This window comes from Phacochoerus africanus, chromosome 12, assembly GCF_016906955.1.
Source record: "Phacochoerus africanus isolate WHEZ1 chromosome 12, ROS_Pafr_v1, whole genome shotgun sequence".
Classification (NCBI taxonomy): domain Eukaryota; kingdom Metazoa; phylum Chordata; class Mammalia; order Artiodactyla; family Suidae; genus Phacochoerus; species Phacochoerus africanus.
Genome location: NC_062555.1, coordinates 45155333 through 45182673, shown reverse-complemented (window position 1 = coordinate 45182673; position 27341 = coordinate 45155333). Strand labels below are relative to the sequence as shown.

The window sequence follows — 27341 nt, the reverse complement described above, 5'->3', positions numbered from 1 at the left end:
TTGGATGCCTATGCTGACTCAGGGGGTTGGGGATGTGACCATGAGGAGGTTGCAGATGCAGTTCTGATTGGACCCTTAGCCTGGCAGCTTCCATATGTTTCGGGGGGTGGCCCTCAACATGCAAATGAACTTCCATCAGTGAATAGGTGAGGGAATGGCTGAATGAACAAATGGGGAACTAAATGAAGAAAGTTCTCTGCACTGGGTCTTGCCTTTGTCCATTCGACTTGCCAGGAGGCTGAGTTCCAGGAATCAGGGCCACCTTCTTGAAACGATGGGGCTCCACTTCACTAGCGGTCCAAAGCTCCACGCTCCCTGGAGTATCTTCATGAAGAGAAAGAAGGACCTTCTCCCTCTTTGGGTACAGCGCGGGCACTGCTTCGAGCTGCAGCCCTGCCCTCCCTAGGCTGGGGCTTTCAGCAGCTCCCTGCCCGGCACTCCTCTAGGCTTCCAGCAGGCTGGACTCTTGCGCTGGATTCGAGCTCAAGCCCTGGGTGGATGCAGCATCTCGGCCTCCGGATCCCTGGCAGGGGAGGGAACTTACCGCCACTGCCAGTTTGCATGGCGAGCCGAGGGGCGCCGGAGGCTTGGCGTTTCTGCCTGCCCATAGGCACGCAAAACCCGGGTTTGCGACTCCTAGCCCCTGCCCTGGTGGGGCTCTCAGGAGGGAGCTGCGCAAGCAGCCGGTAGGCATGCTGCCCAGCCTGCCCAGTGCCCTGTTTCCAGATCCTGGAGTCAGAGGCGGTGGCGGCGGCGGCAGCCTGGGCCCCGCATCTCTGGACGCTTGAGGCTTTGCATGCGCTCCTGGCCTGCAGCCGCCCCCAGGGCCCCTGGTCCCAGTCCCCTCATTGCTCTGTCTGCCTGGCGCCTGGCGGCTCAGGACGCCTGCGCCAAAGGCTTTGCACTTTAAAAATGATAAAATAGATCTTAAGGAACAATTATTCTATATATATATATATATATATATATATATATATTTTTTTTTAGTGGCTGCACCTTCGACCTGTGGAAGTTCCCAGGTCAGGGACTGAATCCAAGCCTCAGCTGTAACCTATGCCACAGCTGTGGCAACACTGGATCCTTAACCCACTGTACCACAGTGGGAACTCCTTTTCTATACTTTTGAAGATGCGAATTTGAACACTAAACCAATTTACTGCATGTAGGTAGAAGTTCTAATTAGATTCAGTTTTATTTATGTTCATCTTTTTTGGGGGGTCTTTTTTGTCTTTTTAGGACCAAACCTGTGGCATATGGAGGTTCTCAGGCTAGGGGTCTAATTGGAGCTGTAGCTGCCGGCCTACGCCAGAGCCACAGCAACTCTAGATCTAAGCTGCTTCTGCGACCTACACCACAGCTCACAGCAACAATGGATCCTTAACCCACTGAGCGAGGCCAGGGATCAAACCTGCACCCTCATGGATGCCAGTCGTGTTCGTTACCCGCTGCACCATGACGGGAACTCCCACCTTTTATTTAAAAATGTAAAAGTAGGAGTTCCCATTGTGGCTCAGCAGGTTAAGAACCTGACATAGTGTCTGTGAGGATATGGGTCCCATCCCTGGCCTCCCTCAGTGGGTTAAGGATCTGGCGTTGCTGTGAGCTGTGGTGTAGTTTGCAGAGGTGGCTTGGCTCCAGCATTGCTGTTGCTGTGGTGTAGGCCTGCAGCTGCAGCTCAGCCTGGGAACTTTCATATTCTGTGGGTGCAGCTAAAAAATTTAAAGAAATAAAAATAAATCCAATAGGGCTGAGGTTTTGTTTTGTTTTTGTTTTTGTTTTTAAGTAACCAGTCAAGAGTCTATTATATTCATGAGGCACTAGCAGTTTAGGTCAAATAAGAAAAGCATTATTCATGGTTCTTGGGACAGAACCACACTGTGAGTGAGGACAAGCAGTGCTTGGCTGATTGAATGTGGACAGAGGGCGACATCGATTGCAATCGCTGAGAGATACAAAAGCATTCTCTTGTGCACCAGGTCAGGGGATGGAGGGAGCCCCAAGTCCAATGCCATTTATTTCCTCTTATCTTGTAAGGAGTGATTATCCCAGCTATTTTGGTCCCTGGAGCATTTCCAATCACCCCTATCCCCCGTAATACAATCAGAGCACGCTGGCCAACCCTGTGTCAGGGCACCAGGGCTGCTAGTGCGCTGAGCTTGAAGCCTCTGGTTTGAGAATCGAAATTTCAATTGGGTCTCGACTTGAAAAATCTTGTTCTCAATGTGTCCCTAAATGGTCGCGCATGATTCACCCCCCCACCCCCCACCCGTTAAAAATAGAAAGCTCACTGGAACAATGGGAGTTGGATGACACAGCTTCTGTCAGATAAATAAGGAAATATATTAGAACTCTGATAAATCTGTCCATCTGAGTCTTTACAAATCATTCAATATAAAGCGTCAAGTTTTCACGTTTCTCTTTATTCCACCCTTCCCAAGAGCCCACGTATTGAGGCAGGTCTTTGGCAAGTTACTACTCTGTTCTGCCAGTTTTTTTTTTTTTTTCGTTTTATGGCTAAAGAAGAAGAAAGGCAAATCCTTTTTGTTTTCGAGCTGCAAATATTTTTCATTCTTGTACTGATGACCCTCCACTGAGCATGAAAGAAGCCCAGGTAAGACGTGGAGCCTTTAAATTTGTAAGCTCTCTTTCGAAGGCAGTTTTCTCCCACTTGAGTTAAAACATTTTTTAACCTTTTTGGCAAGTTGAAATCAAAATCCCAGTGGCCCTAAGGCACTGCCTTTGCTCCTAGTTTGGGCTGTGCTGTGTGATGAGCTATTTTTACAGCCGGCTTGGAGCCATCTGGTTTCTCTGCGAAGGCTCACGGTGGTATTTTTCAGTGCAGCTGGTCACATGTGCTCTTTCCCCACGTCCTGGCTGGTGACCTGGGAAGGAATGAGTGCGTGCAGACTCCAGGCATCTCTGACCTCACAGTGGCCTTTTGCTCTTCGTGCACACTCCTGGTCCTCGGGGCTGAGCGCTGGGCATTGTGGTCACCAGCACTTCCACTTGCTTTTGCGTGTTAGGGTTGAAGCGTTGTGGATAGAGCCTGGGAACTGGGGTTCGCAAAACCGCTGGTGAATCAAGTGGCCCTTTTAGCAAATGTTTATTTTTTGTTTTATTTTATATTTTCTTTTTTGGCTGCCCGGTAGCACTGGGAGATCCTGTGCCGGGGATCAGATCCGAGCCACAGTTGTGACCAAAGCTGCCGCTGCGCCAATGCTGGATTCTTTTTTTGGTTTTGCTTTGTGTCTATTTAGGGCCACACCTGAGGCATATGGAAGTTCCTAGGCTAGGGGTCGAATCGGAGCTACACCACAGCCTACACCACAGCCACAGCAATACCAGATCTGAGCTGTCTGCGACATGCATCACAGCTCATGGCAACGCTGGATCCTTAACCCACTGAGCAAGGCCAGAGATGGTACCTGACTCCTCATGGATGCTAGGGTTTGTTACTGCTGAGCCACGATGGGAATTTCTGAAAGGCAGGTTTTCATCAGCTAGGAGTATCTGCACGACTAAACGCACACACATCTGCAAAAAAAAGTAATGGTTTGCAGACATATAGTCTAAATAAATGATTTAAATAAACAATTAGAGGGAGTTTCCTGCTGGCACAGTAAGAACCCAGTGTTGTCATTACTGTGGCACAGCTTGGATCCTTGGCTCCAGAACTTTCACATGCTATGGGCATGACCAGAAAAAAAAGAAAAAAACACCAAACAAAAAATAATTTTATAAAGAAAACCTAATCTGCAGGGTTGAGAGTGACAGTTGCAGGTTGTGACTTTGACATGAAACAGATTTAGTTCGCAGCTCTGCCAATTATGAAGCATTTAAATCTGGGCAATTAATATAGTCACACTAGCCTCAGTTTTCTCATTTGTAAAATAGAGACAATGATATATATCTCATGGTGTTTATTATGAGGATGGAGTGATATAATTCAGGTAAGTTACTTAACATGTGTTCGCTATTACTGTTATTTAATGTGGAACAATTCAGATGTATAGAGCAATAACATGAAAAGGAAGGTCCTTCTCATTTGGTGTTTATTGTGATATCTCTAATTAACCTGTTTCTGGTTTTCCAGAACAGTCCGCCCACTCTCTCTTTTGCAGGATAGAAAACTGCTTGCCCAGTTGACACATCAGCTCTTCTTTCTGGCTTTTACCAGCATCGTTAAGGTTTGAAACCTTCCAGATCCACGTTTGGGCTGGGCTGATGGTCTGAGCTTCCTGGGTCCCCTGTGGGAAGGCAGTGTTTCTGAATGGGTGTTGGGCCCTGAGGGGTCCGGGGGCGGCCTCTTCCTTCAGGGACGCTGAGCTTAGGGAGGGCCTTGAGTCTCCAGGGTCACAGGTATTTACATCAAAGGGGTGTCTCACCAGGGGCCATTTCCAGGGCTCTCCTTTGCAATAAACCAGTGAAAACACACACACATTAAAAAAAGAAAACACTGAGTTCCCGTTGTGGCGCAGCAGAAACAATCTGACTAGGAACCATGAGGTTTCAGGTTTGATCCCTGGCCTCGCTCAGTGGGTTAAGGATCCAGCGTTGCCATGAGCTCTAGCTCTGATTAGACCCCTAGCCTAGGAACCTCCACATGTTGAGAGTGCGGCCCTAAAACGACAAAAGACAAAAAAAAAATTTAAAATTCAATCTGGGGGAGTTCCCACTGTGGCTCAGAGGTAATCAACCTGACATGTATCCATGAGGATTTGGGTTCCATCCTTGGCCTTGCTCAGTGGCTTAAGGATCCCACATTGCCACGAGCTGTGTTGTAGGTCACACATCAGTTGCTGTGGCCCTAGCATAGGCCGGCAGCTGCAGCACCAGTTGAACCCCTAGCCTGGGAACTTCCATATGCGGAACGGGCAGCCCTAAAAAGACAGTAAATAAATAAATAAAATAAAAATTCAACCTGTGGAAATTGATCATTTGCAATAGAACAAATGATGGAGGAGTAATGGAGGATAATGTGAAAAAGGAATGTATATATGCATAATTGGGTCACTTTGCTATATAGCAGAATTGACTGTACATTGTAAATCAACTATAATAAAAATTTTTTTAAAAAAGAAATAGGACATTAAAAATTATTTTAAATTACTGAAAAAACACAACTATACGTAAACGACTATGAAACAAAGATTTACCCTGAATTATTAAGAGCAAGTCAGGCAAAATCGGTATGAAAAGAATATGCAATGATTTCCACATGATCACCTCCCACTTTCCATAAGTAATTGGTAACTTCAGTAGTTTTATTTATTTATTTATTTTTGGCCGCACTGGTGGCCTATGGAAGTCCCCGAGCCAGGGATTGAATCTGAGCCACCGCTGTGACCCACGCAATAGCTGCGGCAATACCAGATCCTTAACCCACCTTACCACAGTGGGAACTCCTCGTTTATTTTTTTTAAGTGAGCGGATTGTGGAGTTCCCTGTTGTGGTTCAGTGGTTAATGAATCCGACTAGGAACCATGAAGTTGTGGGTTCAATCCCTGACTTTGCTCAGGGGGTTAAGGATCTGATGTTTTGCCATGAGCTGTGGTGTAGCTCACAGATGCGGCTCAGATCTGGCATTGCTGTGGCTATGGTGTAGGCCGGTGGCTACAGCTCCGAGGGGACACCTAGCCTGGGAATCTCCATGTGCCACTGGGTGTGGCTCTAAAAGCCAAAAAAAAAAAAAAGCTGATTGTAAGGGTCCTCTTTCTCATAAGTACTGTAAAAAATAATTTAAATGATTTTACTTTGAAATAACCTTTTTACCCTACCAGATTAATCTTCCTAAAAATACCGTTTTCCTCACAAGCTAAAAAACTTTAGCAACCCCTATTGGCTTTAGGATCTCATCCAAATTTCTCAGCCTGGCCATCTAGGTCATTTGCTCATTTCCAACCCTTCCTTGTAGAAATCTTTCCTTCCAGCTGGGCTCCCCATTTTTCTCCAAACTTACAAGCTCATTGCTGCCTCAAACGTTTTACCCATGCTGAACCCAGAAGACAACCCTACTCCAAGGTATTTCTCTCCCTCATTTCTTTTCCTTCTTTTTTTTTGGGGGGGGGGGAGTGCACACCGGGCATATGGCGTTTCCCATAGGGGTCAAAACGGAGCTACAGCTGCTGGTCTACACTGCAGCCACAGCCACGTGGAATCTGAGCCGAGTCTGTGACCTACACACCACAACCACAGCAATGCTGGATCCTTAACCCACTGAACAAGGCCAGGGATCGAACCCCTGTCCTCATGGATTCGACTCAGGTTTGTTAACCGGGAGCCACTATGGGAACTCCTCTTTTCTTTTTGATTCCTATCATTCTCTCCTCCAGTAACACTAACTGATTCCTTTATTTAAAGATGTCCCTTGTGTAACCAGAGGAAATAAACAAAGGACCCCCTCACCGTACCATAACCAGTGTAAATTATTTGGAATTCTTCTGTATGGGAGATTTGTTTCTTCTCCCTACAACATATATTTTATTTATTTTTTTCTCTTTTTAGAGCCATACCTGTAGCATATGGAAGTTCCCAGGGTAGGGGTTGAATTGGAGCTGCAGCTGCTGGTCTAAGCCACAGCCACAGAAACACTGGATCTGAGCTGCATCTGTGACCTATGCTGCAGCTTGTGGCAACATTGGATCCTTAACCCACTGAGCAGGGCCAGGGATAGAACCTGCATCCTCACAGAGACTATGTTGGGTTCTTAAGCACTGAGCCACAATGGGAAATCCAACATATATTTTAAATTTATATTCACTTGAAACAATTCCTGTAGCTTTCAACACCACCAGCAAAAAGCCCTTAAAAGTCACCTGTTTCAGAAGAGGTGAACACAAATACCTCGAGAGGCTGGGTGGTAGGCGAGGAGGGTGAGCGAAGCAGACTAGTTGTGGCACTGACCGATCACAAAGCACAGGACGGCTCTAATGGGGGCACAGCCCTCTCTTCCTGGCAACTGTTGCCACAGGGCAATGGGTCAGCCTTGCCATATCTTCCTTCTTTAAAAAGTTAGAAACCAAGTTCCTGTTGTGGCTCAGCACACAAGAAACGGACTAGTATCCATGAGGATGTGGGTCTGATCCTTGGGCTCACTCAACAGGTTGAGGATCCGGCATTGTCTCAAGCTTCCGTGTAGGTTGTAGATGCGGTTCGGATCCAGTGTTGCTGTGGTTGTGGTGTAGACCGCAGCTGCAGCTCTAATTCGACCCCTAGCCTGGGAACTTCCATATGCCACAGGTGTGGCTGTGAAAAGAAAAAAAGATATAGAAACGGGTCCATTGAATCTTCATGTGAAATCTGATTTTGAAATATTGTCAACTCGTTCGAATTTCTTCAAACTTTGTGCTCGCCCCAAATAACTCCAATTTGTGGTGTCTCAGATAGATTGATAACTGCACATGTTAATTAGGAAACAGCCTGAAAGGCAAATGAGATGGCCAAGTTCCCGACATGAGTTTAGTCTCTAAATTGGGATTGACACTCGGGGCTCTAATATTACCATATATTCCTCTCTTTTGGAGATTTTTCAAGTTTAACTTTCTCAGAAGCATATGGACCTTGTTCTAGATTTACTGCCGTTGATGGGACAGACTCTCCCGCAATGCCACCCCTTTCGTCAAGCCTACTCCAATTCTGTGGTGCCATTAATCCTATTTAGGTACCATTTGCCTTATTCTCCTTTGTTCCTAGAGTTTTAGAGTCCACGGTTCATCTGCATGGATAATCCATCCCTTACACTGGAGATGAACAGGGGCTGGACAAACAGCAATATTGACAATAATGAATGACTGTAAATGCACAAATCAGGATTCTGTGATCTCCTACAGGCTATGAATTTTCCCTAAAACAGGTGTGCATTCTTTCTAATCCAGCACCTACCACAATAACTGATACATAGTAGGTGTTCAATAAATGTTGGTTGAATGAATGACAGTCTGTAATGACTTTAAGACAAAGTATTAATACCTACTAATATTGATGGCACCTAGGGCAAGTTTAATAGTGTAGAAATGAAAAAAATTTGGGAGTTCCTGTCATGGCTCAGTGGTTAATGAATCCGACTAGGAACCATGAGGTTGTGGGTTCGACCCCTGGCCTTGCTCAGTGTGTTAGGGATCCGGCATTGCCATGAGCTGTGGTGTAGGTGGCAGACGCCGCTCGGATCCCGCGTTGCTGTGGCTGTGGTGTAGGCTGGTGGCTACAGCTCCAATTCAACCCCAGCCTGGGAACCTCCATATGCTGCGGGAGCGGCCCAAGGAATGGCAAAAAGACAAAAAAAAAAAAAAGAAAAATTTTGGCATCCCTTAGCCATTCTATACAACACAGAAGCTCTTGGTTTAAAGAAGCTATTATTCAGTTGTTTACAGAGGATAATTTGAAGTGTATTATGAATACCATAAATCACTCTCTTCTGTGGGGACTTTCAACTTTCAAAAATATCATTGATTTATAATGTATTGATTTCAGGTATACAACAACTTTATTCGTATATATTTATATATATACTCCTTTTTAAATTATCTTCCATTATAGGTTATTAGGGATGTTAAACTTTTTATTTAGTCAATTCTTCAGCTTTGTGATGTATATCTTGCAGTCCCCAGTTTATTATTATTTAGCGTGCCTCTCTCTATATTCTTTTGCTTAGATGTTTTTTAAAATCTCTTTTAAATAAGTCACATATCAGAGATTTATCTATTAAATTCCTCTGTTTCTTGCTCATTTACCAGGGAGAGGGAATTTCTGCAGTAAAGGTTTAGTCATGAGAAAGCTACATGAGGGAGGAAGCGAGGCAGTGGAGTTCACACTGTGGCGCAGTGGATTAATGATCCAACTTGTCTCTCTGGAGGCACAGGTTCAATTCCACGCCCCGCACAGTGAGTTAAGGATCAGGCTTTGCTGCAGCTGTGGTGTAGGTTGCAGCTCTGGCTCAGATTCAGTCCCTGGCCTGGGAACTTCCAGGGTGGCCAAAAAAGAAGGAAAAAGAGAGAAAGAGAGAGAGAGAAGCAATGAAGCAAGAGTCCCATCTCCTAAGTTCCACCTTTGTTGCTGGTACAGGTGCCTGTACATTCTCACGTTTCTTCAGCTGGCTTTCTATTTTGCTATGCCTTCTCCTTACATCTTCCTTCCTCTCTTCCTTCCTTCCTTCCTTCCTTCCTTCCTTCCTTCCTTCCTTCCTTCCTTCCTTCCTTCCTTCCTTTCCTTTCTTTCTTTCTTTCTTTCTTTCTTTCTTTCTTTCTTTCTTTCTTTCTTTCTTTCTTTCTTTCTCTTTCTTTCTTTCTTTTTCTTTCTTTCTTTCTCTGCCTTGCCTTGCCTTGCCTTGACTTGCCTTGCCTTGCCTTGCCTTCTTTCCTCTCTCTCTTTCTTTCTGCTGCTCCCATGGCATGTGGAAGTTCCCAGGCGAGGGTTTGAACGTTCGCCACAGCCCTGACCCAAGCTGCTGCATGACAACACCAAATACTTAACCCGCTATGCCTCCAGGGAACTCCCAGGAATTACTCAGTTTTCAGGTGGCTTGGTGAGGAAGTCTCCGTGTTCTAGGTCAGCACTAATTAATGAAGGATGGTGGATTCGCTTGTGACTGTCCCTTGTGAGCTCAACTAGGTAAGCACAAAGATAATGGTAGTTAATTAAATATAAGTTCTGAGTGGCTCATTTCACTCTGTGTATTTTTTCCCTCAACTTTTCCTTCCTTCCTTCCTCCTTCCTTTCTTTCCTTCCTTCCTTCTTTCTTTCTTTTCCTTTTTTTCTGTATTTTTAGGGCCTTACCTGTGGCATATGGAAGTTCCCAGGCTAGGGGGTTGAATCTGAGCCGTGTCCCCCACCTATACCACAGCTCATAGCAACGCCAGATCCTTAACCCACTGAGTGAGGCCAAGGATTGAACTCGAGTCCTCATGGACTAGTCCTCATACTAGTCGGGTTCATTATCCTTGAGCCATAATGGGAACACCTTTTCTCAACTTTTCTATCAATGGTTTTCTCTCTTGATGTAAAACTGTTCGAATCCTAGGTATTACAAAGTGAAAGCATCCATCTGTCCTTGCACAGCAAGAGTGGCTAAACAGTGATAAGATTAATTTGGGGGTACTGTTATGATTGCTCTCATTTAGAATCATGGCAGAAAGAATTTTTGGTCTTTTCTAAAAAGGCCAAATAGGAGTTCTTATGGCACAGTGGAAACAAATCTGACTAGGAACCATGAGGTTGTGGGTTCGATCCCTGGGCTTGCTCAGTGGGTTAAGGATCTGGCGTTGCCATGAACTATGGTGTAGGTCACAGATGCTGCTCAGATCCTGTGTTGCTGTGGCTGTGGCATAGACTGGCAGCTACTGCTCCGATTCACCCCCTAGCCTGGGAACCTCCATATGCCGCCGGTGTGGCCCTATAAAAAAAGACAAAAGTAAAAAAAAAAAAGCCAAACAATTAAAAAATTATTGTCTCATCCTGACTTCAAATGCCCTGGATATGAAGAACATTTGAAAACAATTGGAGTTCCCGTTGTTGTTCAGTGGAAATGAACCTGACTAGTATCCATGAGGATGCAGGTTCGTCCTCTGGCCTTGATCAGTGGGTTAAGGATCTGGCATTGCTGTGGCTGTGGTGTAGGCTGGCAGCTACAGCTCTAATTAGATCCCTAGCCTGGGAACTTCCATATGCTGAGGGTTCAGCCCTAAAAAAAAAAAGACAAAAAAACAAAATAAAACAAAACTATTTCCGACTCCTTCAAATCAACAGCTTTCTGGACTTGGGAAGGTGGGAGGATAGAGACATATTTGGTTCAGTATGAGAAATTTTATTTTATTTTTATTAGAGTACAGTTCATTTACTGTGTGTCAGTTTCTGCTGTACAGCATAGTGTAGTATGAGAAAAAAATTTTTTTTCCTTTTTATGGTTGGATCTGCGGCATATGGAAGTTCCTAGGCTAGGGGTCAAATTGGAGCTACAGCTGCCAGCCTATGCCACAGCCACAGCAATGCAGGATCTGCATCTGAACAGCTAAATCTGCAACCTACACTGGATCCTTAGCCCATTAGGTGAGGCCAGGGATTAAACCCAAAACCTCATGGTTCCTAGTCAGATTCGTTTCCACTGCGCCATGATGGGAACTCCTATTATTAATTTTTGAACCCTAATATTAGGATGCAGATCTTGCTTTTTTAAGTGGCTTTGAAGCACTGTGTCAGACATTCCAAAGATTGCATTTTTAATTGATTTGTGGCTGTCTCTTTTGATGCACTATCAGCCAGATGTCCTGAGATTCGAGGACATTTCCCAGCACTTCATCTGATTGGCTGTCTGTTGGGGGGGGGGGGCTGGCTCTCTTCCCTTCGGAGATCTGCTCATGGTAACTTTACCTGATGAGAAAGTATGCCAAGGAGCACAGGGAAAGGCTGGAACTAGCAGCACAGATCCCTACTCCATGGCCTTCAGCCCTGTCCTAATTCTGGCCAAATAGGATTAACAACCCTTTGCTTTGCTTTGCTTTGCTCTTCTCCTTTCTTTCTTCCTTCCTTCTTTCCTTCCTTCCTTCCTTCCTTCCTTCCTTCCTTCCTTCCTCCCTTCCTCTTTCCTTTCTTTTTTTTAAGGCTGCACCCACAGCATATGGAAGTTCCCCAGACTAGGGGTGGAATCAGAGCTACAGCTGCTGGCCTGCGCCACAGCCACAGCAATGCCAGATCCAAGCCACATCAATGCCAGATCCAAGCCACATCTGCAACCTACACCACAGCTCAGAGCAACGCTGGATCCTTAACCCACTGATCGAGACCAGGGATTGAACCTGCATCCTCACAGATACTAGTCAGATTCATTTCCGCTGAGCTACCATGAGAACTCCAGTCTTAACCCATTTCTGTCCAAGAAAGAACATGTGAAAAAGTGGGTATCTATTCATTTTAACGATTTTTGTTGAGGAAATGAAGGTGATGAGGATGAGAAATGGCAATCAGCCTGTTATGTCTCATATTTCATCAACTCCCATGCCTTCGCAATGTTGTTGCTCATTTTTTTTTTTTCTTTTTATGGTCGCACCTGTGGCACATGGCAATTCCCAGGCTAGAGTGGAATCGGAGCTGCAGCTGCAGGCCTACTCCACAGCCACAGCAACACTGGACCTGAGCCTCTTGGGCAACCTGCTGGCAACTTGCCCAGTGCTGGATCCTTAACCCACTGAGCAAGGCCAGGAATGGAATTGGCATCCTCAGAGACAATGCTGGGTCCTTAACCTGCTGAGCCACAACAGGAACTCCTCTTGGAGTTTTTTTTTTTCAACACCCTGGGCCGTCCGTGCAAGGCGAGCTTGGGATGTGCAGAGAGTTTACTTTCATCCAGTGGCCCCAAAGGCTCTGCTTTGGATTCCCTTCTTCCTGCCTGCTGTCCAGTGTTCCTCTGCAGTTGTTCCCTAGACCTAGAACCTTCTCCCCTTTCACTGGCGTGACTCCTGATTCAGTGATACCTCATTTCCTTCAGGATGATTTCTTTGGCCCTTCAGGGTTGTATTCCCAGCTCACCCTCGATCTCCATCTCCTGGGCAGTACTAATGTGCATAAGGATTCCCCAGGCCCTGTCTCTTACACCCGGCCTGTCCTTGGCAAATAGTATGTTCTTTGTAGATCTATGCCCGATAGATTGACTTAGTGAGTGGATGCCCATTAAAAAATTAATGATTTGGAGTTCCTGTTGCAGCTCAGAGGGTTATAAACTCAAATAATATCCATGAGGATGTGGGTTCAATCCCTGGCCTTGCTCCGTGGGTTAAGGATCCAGTGTTGCCATGAGCTGTGGTGTAGGTCGCAGACGTGGCTCTAATCCTGAGTTGCTGTGGCTTTGGTGTAGGCTGGCAGCTATAGCTCTGATTCTACCCTTAGCCTGGGAACTTCTATATGTTATGGGTGTGGCCCTAAAAAAAAAGAAAAAAGGAATAAATAATTTAAAGCCAAAGAAAGTTAGTGATGGAACCTCGGACATTATTGTGGAACAAACTTTTGGAATGTTTTCTTCCCAATTTGTTCTCACTGGGCAATGCTAGGTCCTTCCACTCCCCACCCCTATCCACCTTCTCCCCAACATAACTAGCTCTCAACACTAAGTTACTTTGTTAGAATACTCTGGGACACAAATTTTCAAACTATCATTTAGGATTCCATTCATTACCGGGGTTCTGTGAAAAATCTTTGTTAGGTAATGTGATTACTCTGTCCTCCAAAGGCTTCACCTTATTTTCCAGAAATGAGATTAAAAAAACGATTTGTCTTATTCTTTGTAGTAGGTTTCCTGTCCTTGGGTCTCTTCAAGTTCATGTTAACCGTAACATTCCTCTCCTTCTTTATGTTTGATTTTTGTCCATCTCCATTTTCTCTCAACACTATAAAATTTATGGAGTTATTAGGTGAAGTGCTTCACTTCCAATAGCCTATTGCAGAACCTCTTGGGACTGAGAAAAAGGACAAATTGAATAGGAAAGCAGCTGGAGAGAGTTAAGCAAGTGTGGTTCCCAGGCAAGAAAGGCTTCACCTGCTTTTAGGCAGATGTGGTCTGAGATGACACTGCCTATGGGTCATTGGTCATTCCTCCATTCTCTTCTCCTTCCCTTCAAAGTCTGTCTCATCTACAAGTGCTATTCCATTCTTTTCTTAAAATTCCCCCCATTAGCTGAGTTTCCCAATTTATCTTCTAAATTTCTTTTTGCAGTCTACTTTTTTGGTGAAAGCTTTATTTTATATTTGGATTCTAAATTCTTGCTATGAATCTGTTTAGTGTAGCTCATTATCCACTATGTGTTGGATAAATACTAGTTCTATGGAAATAGCCTTCCTAACGTTCATGAACACAGCTCAGTCCCAAGCTCAGTCATATTTATGAAGTTCTTTGAACCGGCTGAAGGGGGCTGATACCAGCACGGACTTTTTTGATGGCCTCAGACATTGCGTTTATCACTGTGTTTTTCCCTATTGTGGAAGGATTCGTGCCCCGGATATCCTCAAAGTTTTTGCCTTTACCATTCTCTGCACTTTATTCATTTTCCATTAAAACATTTTTTAAAACTATGAAATTAATACACGTTTAATATAAAACACAGAAAAGGTAATTACAAAAAACCCCAGAATTATCTCGCCGTCAGGGGTGAAAATTTTTTACGCCTTTTCTTTGCATATGCCAATTTCCCTTTGAATCTTATGTAGCATTTAAAAAATACACATCGCTCTAAATGCAAGCGATGTTAGAGATTAGCTGTTTATTCACCAAGTTCATACGGAAATCAAAGACTCGGCTGAATAAGGAAGCTCGCTTCCAGCAAAGGAACCTAGGTTACCCGTGGTTCTCTCCAGGGAGACTGCTAGTGCAAGTTACGCCTAATTCTGCAGCCCACCTGGGAACCGAGGTGGGGCGGGGGGAGGGGGGCGGAGCTTCGATGTTGAAGGTTGGGGAGAAGCGCTACAGGGCTGCCACCAATCGGGGCTCTGCTCTGTTTTCCGTCCTGACCAATGAGGGAGCGCGAGTAACGACGCTCTCTTCAAATCGAAGACGCCTACCCCCACCGCAGCCAATCGGAAGGCGCCTCTTGCATAGCGTCGGCCTCACTCTCGCTCCTCCCCGCCAGCCGCGGCCCCGCCCCGCCTCGCCGCGGGAGGGGGCAGAGGCGGTGACTCGCGGGGCTGGAGGTGGGGCCGGGCCCCCGCCGGGCTCGTGCGTCCTGCGCCCGCCGCGGCGGTGCGGATCCCGCAGGCTCCCCGATTGTCCTTCGCGGCGGCAGCGGTCGCAACCTCTTTGCCTCCCAGCCGGGGCTGCTGGCGCCGGAGCGAGGCGCGCCCTCCGCGGGCACAGCTGCCCAGAGCAGGTAAGGGGACGCCCGGGCTGCAGCGCCTGTCCGAGCCCCTGTGCTGTGCGGGCGGCGGGGTTGGCCGATCGGGCCCGCGTCCCCGGATCCTCTCGCCCGCCTCGAGGCGCCTCCGCCCAGTAGCCCTCGGCGGCTGCACCTGGCTGGGCGGCTGGGCGGCTGGCGGGGGCGGAGGCGGTGGTGGCACCCCCGGAAAGCGGGTGAGGCGGCGGGCCCACCTCGGGGCGCAGGGACGTGCAGGTGCAGGGAAAACACGGAGTTGAGTCAGAGGGAGGCTCCGGGAAGAAGGACCTGCCAATACAGAGCGATAAGTGCGTGGCTCTTTTTCTTTTTTAATGCGAGGAAAGTACGTGTATACTTGGGTAGTGTTAATTACACATTTCCCGGAGGACCCTAGCTTGGCAGTGCGTTTACAGAGGCACCTGATTTACTTACTATTTTTGCAATTCAAAGCAGCCTTTAATGTGAAACTTATTTGGGGCTTTTTCTTAAGTGACAAGTAAAACCAGCAGGTGGCTCACCTTTGGGCTGAAGTGGGGAGGTGTGCGGTGGGGGTGAGGGGCAGGAATGTGGGTGAGGAATGCCGTGAAATGACTGTAGGCGTGGGACCTTGTTTCTGTCACTCTTAATGCGTGGGTGTAGACGTGCAATTCTTTCTTCTTTTCCTAATTTTTTAAACATTAGCATTCGGATAAGAAAAGCCTCCTGAAAACAATCTCTGGGCTTTAGGTGTTAGCACCTGCTACCCACTCAGTCATGCTTTGCAGACCAGTCCTAGTTGCCTATGTGGTTTGATTTACCTGTAAAGAAGCACCTTGAATCGCTATGAGCTTTCTTTGATGGACTTAAATGGCCTTATCTCGTTTGCCGTTTTTTTCACAAGTGCAATGAAGGTCACGAGTTTTAGCACTAATGGCACAGCGGAGACTCTTGGAGCAGGGGCTCCCTTCCAGGTGCACTGCATTTAGGGCTTTTAATTGAGAGCCGCAGAGCGAGGCATCAGCGTTGGTATCCTCGTCCTCTCCGGAAGCAGGTAGCTCACTCACGCCCATTTTACTGGTACAAAGACGGGAAGCCCTAGAAGGTGAAAGGTCTGCCTTGACTCCTTCTGTTACATCCTGTAATGGGTTTAATCCAATATGTAGCAAGTTTCCCACCTTCAAGCAAGCTGCTGCATCCCGATTTGATTCACATATACAGAGGTGGAGATGGTTATTTCCAAGTAAAATATTCTCTTAGGCTCCCCCCACCCCAGGTTGTTAAGATAGTTTGAATTTCACCAGAAAGGTAATTTTTCACAAAGGCAAGAAAACCCTGTGGTGCTGTGTGGAAAATCTCTATTTTAAGTTTGCAGAGGTTTTTCCCTTGAGGAAACCTTATCTTCTTTGTTTGCCTCTCAGGCTTAGCGTTGGACTTTGAGTACTGGTTTCTGACTTGAGCCAAACTAATTCATATTCATAAGGCAAATAAAAATGAAATGTAATACAGTTTAGTTGGATTTTGTTTCAGGAGTTTTTTGTTTTGTTTTGTTTTGCTTTTAGGGCCGTACTTGTGGCATATGGAGGTTTCCTGGCTAGGGGTCTAATAGGAGCTGCAACTGCCGGCCTATACCACAGCTCACGGCAATGCCGGATCCTTAACCCACTGAGCGAGGCCAGGGATCGAACCCGCAACCTCATGGTTACTAGTCGATTCGTTTCCGCTGTGCCGCAATGGGAACTCCAGTTTCAGGAGATTTTTCCTATAAATCAGAAGTATTGCACGTGTAAAAATCACCTCTTCCTTGATTCCGATAACCTAAAGGAGTTTGGGGATGGACAGCAGGTTTACATGCAAGTTGGGAGGGTACCTTTGAGGGATGGCAAGGCTTGGGGACCTGGAGAGTTGTTAGATTACGTTCAATGTATTAGTCATCAGGAACACGGACGTGTCTTATGAATTAACCAATGGAACTGTTTAATCATGAAGGGAACTCCTTGTCTTCATGGCAGAGGCTCTGTTGCACAGAACATACATTTTGATAGAACTTATATAAGGCATCACTAACATTAGCTCTGTTTGCCCAGCTCTGATCGTGTTTACTGATTTATTTGTGCCTTAATATCTTTTCTTAATTTTTACTCTCCTGGTTAAATTAAAATTTCTAGCACCCAAGCAGAACTTTTTTTTTTTTAAATTTTTATCTTTATTTTTTATGACAGTATAGTTCATTTACAATGTTGTGCCAATGTCTGCTGTGCAGCAAGGTGACCCAGTCATACATATGTATATACGTTCCTTTTCTTAAATTATCTTCTATCATGGTGTATCCTGAGACAAACAGAACATTTTACAAAGAAGCCTTCGTCATCGGCTAGTTTGTATCAAAAATGAGACCTCTTTTGATGAACACCTCTTACAGTGTGAGAAACAGGAAAGAGATTTAGGGTATTTGTAAAGTACTTAACCTGTATTCTTACCTAGGGCTTTTAGCCTCCCCTGTGGTTTTCAGAGCTTCTATCCTTCAAAAAAGATTTAATGACACATGACACAACTTCCACTAGATGGTGCCCGGGTGCTGTTTATTGGAGGTTTCAATCAGATTTTTGAAAATTGTTATTAGAAGCATTTCACTGACAAAGATTCAAACGGGCTGCATGGTCATCATGGACATTCAGATAGAACTTCAGTAAGTGATTTAAGTCCGTTTTATTAAATGAGGTTATTTTTAAGGACATGACAACTTCATTTAAAGTAAGGGACATTGTTAGTAATTTTAGAAATAACTTCTGCTGAAAAGGTCTGGTTCTCTCTGTGGTCAGGAATCTGGAACAGAGTGTGAATTTATTGGTCCTTATGTACACTTGAACAGTTTTTTTTTTTAAATGATTTCTGTTTTTTAAAATCTCGTGAAATATGATGAGCTATTTGAGCATGGTTTTATGCTTTGCTTTCTTAGATTATTGATTCTTTAGAAGAAGAGGTGGAATAAAGTGGGCTTATATAGCAAGATTATTCTATATTTATCTATGAACAAATACTTACATTATACAAAATTTATTTCCGGGCATTTAAAACAGGGTTTTTTCTTTTTTCTTTTTCCCCCCTTGACTGCTCACTTAATACATCTTTCTGCTTTTTTGGGAAAGAATGTGATTATCACTTAGGAGAGAAGGGGGAGCTTTCTCCCTTGGATGGTGGGAGCTGTTAAATTTCTTGGTTATCGGTTAAATTGCTTGTCACAGTTTGTCATGGAAGGGAGATGAGAAAACATAGCGGCTGCTTTGTTAAAAAGCTTTACCCGTTTTAGAAATGGCAGAATTTGTGGAGAAAAAAAAGAACTAGTTAGGATGATGGCATTTTGTGAGATGTTTTGGGGAAAACCCGATTATTATTTTAATTTTTTTTAGGGCCACCCAGCAGGATATGGAAGTTCCCAGGCTAGGGGTCAAGTGGGAGCTGCAACTGCCTGCCTACACCACAGCAGCACCAGATGGAAGGTGCATCTGTGGCCTATGCCTTATGGCAAAGCAGGATCCTTAACCCACTGAGCGAGAACAGGGATTGAACCCACATCTGCATGGATACTAGTCGGCTTCTTAACCCTCTGAGCCGCAATGGGAACTCCAGGGTGGGACTTTTAAAAGGCAGAATGAGAACTTGAGTGGGCAAGTCTCTAGGCGGTTGGTGATCTGTGTATATTTCAGTTCCACTGAACCTTGTGTGGGCAGGAGAGCTTTGGTAATTTGTTCCTTGGAACCAGCTCTGGTTCTCCGGAGAGGGATGGTGGTTTGGGAGGGGAAATCATTAGGTGCCACTCCTTGGAGGAAGGTAGCTGCCAGCGGGGCTGCCTGCCCTTGGATACAGGTGGGTGGATGTAAGCAGCCAAGCAGGTTAAAAAGCTGCCTGAGTAGGCTTCCCAGAGCTCTCTGTACCTTGGCTGACATTAATCAAGCCCGTAAGTATTAATATAAAAGGGAGGTTTATAGCTGTCCCATGGCCCAGCCTTGGGCTCCTTAACGCTTCAGTCTTCAGCTTGATGTTTTTAATCTTTAAACTAGTAGAACCCTGAACTTGGTCAAATTGATAACTTGAGTTGAGTATGCAAGTGAATCACTTGAAAGAGTTATTTGGTGTATGATAGGTTCTCAGTTATGGTAGGTGCTAGAATATACTTCTGATGCTCAGTCCTTCCACTCCCTTTGGAAAAAGGCTTATTAGAAATAGAGGAGTTCCCATTGTGGCATGGTGGAAACAAAGCTGACTAGTATCCGTGAGGATGTGGGTTCGATCCCTGGCCTCACTCAGTGGGTTAAGGATCAGGTGTTGCCCTGAGTTGTGGTGTGGGTTGCAGACACATCTGTGTTGCTGTGGCTGTGGTGTATGCCGACAGCTAGAGCTCCAGTTCCATCCACCCCTAGTCTGGGAACTTCCATATGCCTTGGGTGGGGCCCTAAAAAAGCGGGGAGGAGGGGGGGGGAGAAAGGAAAACCTTGAACATAGGAGATTCCATTGTGGTATATTGGGATCAGTGGCATCTCTGGAGCTCTGGGACACAGGTTTGATTCCTGGCCCAGCACAGTGGGCTAAGGATCCAGTGCCTGCAGCTGTGGTGTTGGTCAAAACTGCTTCTGGGGAGTTCCCGTCGTGGCGCAGTGGTTAACGAATCCGACTAGGAACCATGAGGTTGCAGGTTCGGTCCCTGCCCTTGCTCAGTGGGTTAATGATCCGGCGTTGCCGTGAGCTGTGGTGTAGGTTGCAGACGTGGCTCGGATCCCGAGTTGCTGTGGCTCTGGCGTAGGCCAGTGGCTACAGCTCCGATTCGACCCCTAGCCTGGGAATCTCCATATGCTGCGGGAGCGGCCCAAAGAAATAGCAAAAAGACAAAAAAAAAAAAAAAACCTGCTTCTGGGATCCAATCCCTAGCCTGGGGACACCATATGCCGCCAGGTGGCCAAAAGAGAAAAAAATACATGGAACTGGATTGCTCCTATGGGCACTTGATTTGGGGGACAAAGAAGGCACTTGGTCTCAGTATTGCTTTTTTTTCCCTTTTTTTTTTTTTTTTTGCTTTTTAGGGTTGTACCTGTGGCATATGGAGGTTCCCAGTCTAGGGGTCTAATAGGAGCTGTAGCCAGTGGCCTATGCCACAGCCACAGCAATGCCAGATCCAAGCTGAGTCTGCAACCTACACCACAGCTCACAGCAATGCCTACTGAGCAAGGCCAGGGATTGAACCTGCGTCCTCATGGATGCTAGTCGGATTCACTAACCACTGAACCATGTCGGGAACTCCTCAGTATTGCTTTGAAAAGAGAAGGGTCAGGTCGGGTGCGGTAGAGGGCTGGTCTAGCTCACAGGCAGGATAATTTGAGCAGTTTTTGCTGTAGTATTATACAGTAGTATATATGGTAAAAAGCCTCTAATCAGCTCTACTCAGGATTAAAAACTTGCTCTTTGCAAGTCAACGCCTCTGTATGTATACTCACAGCAGTTTGAATCTTGAGAATCAAATCTCTCTGAGGATTGTAACTTCTTTTTTTGGCAATTGGAAGTTTATGGAAGTGATGCTGTAAAAATTTGGGGTTGGGCCAAGGATCAAAAGGATTCTGAGCTAAGGACCCAGCTTCTACAGCTGATATTCAAAATATTTTTTTTCACCTTTTCCTAATATGGCCTTGTGATTTAACTTGTAAAGATTCTATTTGGATGTCTGTGCTCTTTTCATGTTTGGAATTTAGCTCAGTTCCCAGTAAGGCCCATCAGAGCTGCATCTCCCCCCCCACCGCTGCTTTTTAGGGTTGCCCCTGTGGCGTATGGAAGTTGCCAGGCTAGGGGTCGAATCGGAGTTGCAGCCGCTGGCCCATGCCACAGTCACAGCCATTTGGCATCCTCAGCTGTGTCTGCCGCCTACACCACAGTTCATGGCTACACCAGATCCTTGACCTACTGAGCAAGGCCAGGGATCGAACCGTATCCTCAGGGATCCTAGTGGTTCATTAACCATTCAGCCACAAAGGGACCTCCCAGAGCTGACTTTTTAAAAAGATGATGTAATCAGGGCCCAAAGTAGGCATTTTGCTGGGTTTAGGGGGAGGACGTGGGCCCTGCTTGTGGGCTATGAGGAGGTGAATTAATATCATTTGGGGAGTTGCCGTCATGGCTCAGTGGGTAACAATCCGACTGGTATCCTGAAGATGCAGGTTCAATCCCTGGACTCGCTTAGTGGGTTAAGGATCTGGCCTTGCCCTAAGCTATGGTGTAGGTCACAGACCAGGTTGGATCTTTTCTTGTGGCTGTTGTGTGGGCCGGCAGCTGCAGGTCTAATTTAACCCCTAGCCTGGGAACTTCTATATGCTGCGAGTGCGGCCCTAAAAAAAAAATATTATACATGTATGTGTGTATATATAATTTTGATCTGTTTACAGTTTTTTTTAATAGGATCAAAATTTTGTATCTTGGACTTGTCAAGATGGTAATCATTTCAACCTTTAACATACATGAAGTTGGGTATGAAGACTCTAGACCATGCTTCTCAGACTTTAGCCTCGGAGCCACCTAGAGGGCTTGCTGAAATTCGGCTGGTTCGGCCTCATCTGGGGATGGGCCTTGAGAATCTGCATTGCTGATAAGTTCCAGGGTGATGGTTGGTGATGCTTCTGGGCCAGGGACCACACCTTGAAAACTGCCGACAAGATTCCAGGGAGGATACGAATGTAGTGGTTTAGAATCTGGACTTTGAAAAGTGGTGAATTTGAACCTCTCCTCTGCTGCTTATTCCTTCTTGGACATCAGGCAAGTTTCTTACCCCTTGGATTTTTCATTTCTTTCCTTTTTTTTTTTTTTTTGTCTTTTTGTCTCTTTAGGGCCACACCTGGGACACATGGAGGTTCCTAGGCTAGGGGTTGAATGGGAGCTGTAGCTGCCGGCCTGTACCACAACCATAGCAATGTGGGATCCGATCCACATCTGCGACCTATACCACAGCTCACAGCAACGCCAGATCCTTAACCCACAGAATGAGGCTAGGGACTGAACCTGTCCTCATGGATACTACTCTGCTTGGTTAACCACTGAGCCATGATGGGAACTCCTCCTTTTTTTTTTGCCTTTTTACAGCCTCACTCATGGCATATGGAAGTTCCCAGGCTAGGGGTGGAATCAGAGTGGCAGCCATCAGTCTATGTCACAGCCACTGCAACGCTGGATCTAAGCCATGTCTGTGACCTATGCTGCAGCTTGTGGCAACACCGGATCCTTAACCCACTGATGGAGGCCTATGGATAGAACCTGCATCCTCATGGATACAAGTCAGGTTCTTAGTCCCCTGAGCTGCAAGGAGAACTCCTGGTTTTTTACTTCTAAAATGGAAATAATGTAGCATTATGTTGTTAGGAATATTATGTAACCTCAAATGTGTGTAAAAACTTGAAGAACAGTGCCTCGAGGGTTGCAAGCATGCAATAAATGTTGGCTTTTAATCATAAAAGTCATTTAGTGAATGAAATAAATAGAATCCTGAATCTTGCAAAGTTGAGGTATATTCCTTAAGGACAGAAACTTTCATGTTTATCCTCATTTCCCCACATGGTGCTGTGGGAAAGATAGATGAGGACTCAATTACTTTCTTTCTTTTTTTTTTTTTTTTTTTTTTGCTTGTTAAGGCTGCCCCCGTGGCATATGGAGGTTTCCAGGCTAGGGGTTGAGTCGGAGTGACAGCTGCTGGCATACACACCACAGCCACAGCAACGTGGGATCCAAACCACATCTGCGACCTACACTACAGCTCCCGGATCCTTAACCCACTGAGCGAGGCCAGGGATCGAACCCGCGTCCTCATGGATACTAGTCGGCTTTGTTTCCGCCTGTGCCACAACAGGAACTTCGAGGACTCAATTCTGTTGAATGAATGAAGGAATAGTTTGTGGATCATAGTAATTTTCCAGGAACCTTTTTAGAGACATAGAATATTCACGGGTGGTGCCTTCCCCCCACCTCAAACTCTTTGGTCAAAATATATTGGCTTCCAGCTATAATCATTGTAGTCCACACTTCATATAACAGGAGCTTTAAAGGTTGTTCCTGGGAGCTCGGTTATGAGAAATACCTGACAGTCATCTTTAGAACAGCTGCAGTCTCACCTGTAAAATGTTACATGCCCCCCGATGCAGGTCCTGGAGAGTCTCTTTCTGCAGCCTGCTGAATGCCTGCTGCATTTTCTCTCTGCTCCTCTCTGAGAGCCCCCTTCTCTCTGGCAAGCCTCTGAAAAGTTGCCCCACCCGTCACTTCCTGTCGCAGCCACCCGTTTTATTTCCGTTGTAGCAGCTGTCACAATCTTACCATAATTTTGTTTGCTCTTTATTGTTCCTTTTGCTGGAATGTCAGCTCTGAGGGCAGGGATCCCATCTTCCCTTCTGTGTTCCCAACATGGGGCACAGCACCTGGTGTGCAGGGATTGACCGTGCACTGGCTCAGTGACAGGGCGCCTGAGAGGGGACCTCTGCACATTAGGTACACAACCTGAGTGAATGGTCCTCCACCACTGTGGGTCCCCGTAAAGCCTCTTGTTTTATTGTTCTCCCCTCACCCACAGGACCCTCTCTGGGGCATATTCGTAATTTCCTGAGTTCTTCCAGATTATCGCTTAAGATGGCTGCACTCTCTCCAGATGTTGCCCCCCACAATCTTGCTGCCCCCCACAATCTTGCTGCCCCTTGGTCATTTTTGACCTTACAGCTTTTTCCAGTCTTATGTGCCATCTGAACACAGAGCTCTCTTGCTGTTCCCATTGGCGACCTCTGACCGCTAGTGCAATGAAGTACCCAGGTGATGCCCACTAGGTGTGTAGGTCTCCCCGTTGATCAATCGGCATTGACCTGTTCTTTGCCTTTCATTCCGTTAGATTTCTTATCTTCCTCCCCATGTTTCTGCCGTAATTTACAGAAAATTTGTTGTTGTTGAATGTTCTAGATACTAATCTCTTACTGGAGTTTTTTTTTTGGTCATCCTGTCGCATATGGAGGTTCCCAAGCTAGGGGTTGAATTGGAGCTGCGGCTGCGACCTATACCACAGCCACACCAGATCTGAGCCTCATCTGTGACCTACACACCACAGCTCTTGGCAATGCCGGCTCCATAAACCACTGAGGAGGCCAGGGATGGAACCCGCATCCTCACGGATACTTTGGGGGGCTCATTGCCCATGAGCCGCAATAGGAACTCGCCTCCAGTTAATTGTAGATGAATAATATTCTATGGGGAATACAAAAAAGCTGCCAGTTCAGTTCACAAGTCATCTAGTTGGCACAGTTCCTTTTCCTGACCACCATTCTCCAGGGACAGCTCAGGTTCTTGCGTGTACTTCCTGTTCTGTTACACATAATACTAAAAAGATGGTTCAGGGATCAAGATTTGCCGCAGCTGTTAATTCTCACTTTTTTTCTTCAGGACTTTCATAGGTAAAACTGGCCATTTCTTCTCCAGGTTCCTCCCACGAGGACTGCATGGTTACTGTACGGTTGGTGCCCTGTCCTGCTTCATGCTAAGGTGCCAGCAGTCAGACACGCCCTGCTTGCACATGTCCGTGTCATGAAAATCACAGCCTGTCAGCCTTGTTGACAAACAGTTTTGAGGTCACTGATGTCTTAAAAGATTGTTCAGGAGCCCCAGGGTTCCTGGGCCCTGGGGGCAGAGAGCTGGCCCCTAGCATCTTCCTGCCTGTGCAGCTGAGGGCCGCCTCTCCTGCTGATGTGTCGCCCTGAGGCTGCTGAACCAGATCCTGCTCCTTCCCTTACTTTACTCCCAAATCTTCTTAGAAGCAGGGACCTGCTCCTTCTTGGCCTGGCTGTGCTGTATTTTTCCCAGTGAAAGAAAGTTTAGTAACACTAGGAAGGCACATACTGAGATCAGCAGACGTGTAGGAAGCGGTCCATAAACATTGCTAATGCTGGATTGATGTCTTTATCTTTTTTCTTTTTTATGATTTTTATTTTTTCCATTATAGTGGGTTTACAGTGTCCTGTCAATTTCTACTGTACAGCAAAGTGACCCAGTCATACATATATATGTGTGTATATTCTTTTTCTCACATTATCCTCCATTATGTCCCATGACAAGTGACTAGATATAATTCCCGGTGCTGTACAGCAGGATCTCATTGCTTATCCACTTTGTTCATCTATTAAGGTGGACATACCCACAAAGAGACCTGGAAGAAACTGTCCTGTGCATGTATCAAAATGTTCGTGGGAGTTCTCATGCGGCTCAGTGGGTTAAGGATTCAGTGGTGTTGCAGGGGCCGCACAGGCGGCAACTGCAGTGTGGGTTTGATCCCTGGTCCGGGAGCTTCCACATGCCTCAGGTGTGGCCACAAGAAATGATGGAAAAAAATGTTTGCTTGGTAACATCATCCTAGTTCAGAAGAATTAAAACAGGTAGTAACCTGTTGTAATGCTTTCAATTTGATGTGTGGTTTAGCGTGTTCTTCTGTTTTTTTTTTCCTGTAAATGGTAATTTGATCTTGATTTGATTCAGTTTCTCTTTCCTTTTTTTGCTGCTAGGTGGTGGAGGGTACGTGTAGCTGATTCAGGCAGTGTTGGTTGTCTCTCTGCTTATGATGTCTATGGTCATTGATAATCATGCCTAGATCCATCATTTTATTAGGGGTTTGGCAAAGTGGTGATGTTTAAATTCCATCCTTTTTAATTTTTTAGGTTTTATTTATTTTTTATTTTTTTTGCCTTTTTGCCTTTTCTAGGGCCACTCCCGCGGCATAGGGAGGTTTCCAGGCTAGGGGTCGAATCGGAGCTGTAGCCACCGCCTACGCCAGAGCCACAGCAATGTAGGATGCTGCGCCGTCTGCAACTACACACCACAGCTCACGGCAACGCCGGATCGTTAACCCACTGAGCAAGGCCAGGGATCGAACCCACAACCTCATGGTTCCTAGTTGGATTCGTTAACCACTGAGCCACAAAGGGAACTCCTGTTAGGTTATTTTAATAAAGAGAAGTTATATTACTTGAGATGTAGTTAGTATATAAAAAGCAGCTTAGATGTTTGATTAAAAAAATAGTTTTCAGCTCTATGAGATTATAGGACAAGTCTGTTCAGAATGAAGAAATTGGTCCATCATTTTTCTTTGAAACACCAAGCTCAGTTGCACTGGTTTGTAGAAGTAAGTAAATCCAAAGAACTATTAGTAGAAAAGTCCTTTTGTTGTATTCTCCAAGTAGCTTAACTCATTTGAAATTAAAAAATAATGGTAGGAGTTCCTCGTCGTGGCGCAGTGGTTAACGAACCTGACTAGGAACCATGAGGTTGCGGGTTCAGTCCCTGCCCTTGCTCAGTGGGTTAACGATCCGGCGTTGCTGTGAGCTGTGGTGCAGGTTGCAGACGCGGCTCGGATCCCCGTTGCTGTGGCTCTGGCGTAGGCCGGTGCTCAGCTCCGATTCAACCCCTAGCCTGGGAACCTCCATATGCCGCGGGAGCGGCCCAAGAAATAGCAACAACAACAACAAACAACAAAAGACAAAAGAAAAAAATAATAATGGTAGACACATCTTGGTGTCTGTTAAAGGGATTGGAATTTTTTTGAGTTAAACCAAGATTTTTCTTGCCTCTAGAATAAGGTATTTATTCCATGTAATTATCCTTTTATGTACTTCCATTGTGTTCTGAGAGCAGAGTTGAAAGTGTATAAGTCATCTTTGCTTTGAAGTGCTGATAGTGCAAGAAAACAGGTGACAGGTTGAACCTTTTATATAAATTTGTTACTGGCATTCTGTGGGTTGATGATAAACAAAAGGGGTATTTATGACAGTAGTTCCCCCTCTTTAAAATTTTAACATTGAGATTGGATGATAGAAAATAAAATATTCTTTGGAAAAAAAGGGAAGCAAATGGAACTGGAGTGTCTCTTGGAATTTGGGTGTGAGAAGGAGGAGAGGCAAATGCTCTGGTCTTAAGCTGCTGACTTTCACCTGATTCCTGCTCATGCTCATGGGGACTTGAAATAGGTCCTCCTTCAGGTCAGGCTGGTTTTCAGCAGCCCTCCCTCCCTGCATCCTTCCCATAATTTGAGTGATTGCTGAATGCAAACATGTAGTACCTAGACAACAAAAGATTATATACCACTTGTACACGTTTATGAAACCTTTCCTGGGAACCGATTATTGACAGCGTGCAGATCCTTTCATGCCCTGGTTTTTCCTGTATTTTCCCTCTCTGGTGTATTTCAGGTCCCTGTTCTCAGAAAAGTGCTTGATTTCATTATGGATACACTTCTTTTAACCACCTAGATTTGTTAACTTGTTTTCAGTTCAGTGTCTTAGACTTTGTAAGGGATAACTGATTTTTTTTTTTTTTTTTTGGTCTTTTTAGGGCTGCTCCTGAGGCATGTGGAGATTCCCAGGCTAGAGGTCGAATCGGAGCTGTAGCCGCTGGCCTACACCACAGCCACGTCTATGTGGGATCTGAGCCGTGTCTGTGACCTACACCACCAGCTCACAGCAACACGGG

General features: G+C 45.7%; 1 protein-coding gene across 1 annotated transcript in view; it reads left to right on the top strand.

The window, feature by feature from the left end:
* The first annotated feature begins 14707 nt into the window (after positions 1-14707).
* The window catches only part of MPP7 (MAGUK p55 scaffold protein 7), a 270754-nt gene continuing 258120 nt past the window's right edge, over positions 14708-27341 (top strand). Inside the window, exon 1 of the mRNA XM_047755185.1 lies at positions 14708-14843. The gene's annotated coding sequence lies outside the window, so the exon portion shown is untranslated. The remainder of the gene's footprint in view (positions 14844-27341) is intronic.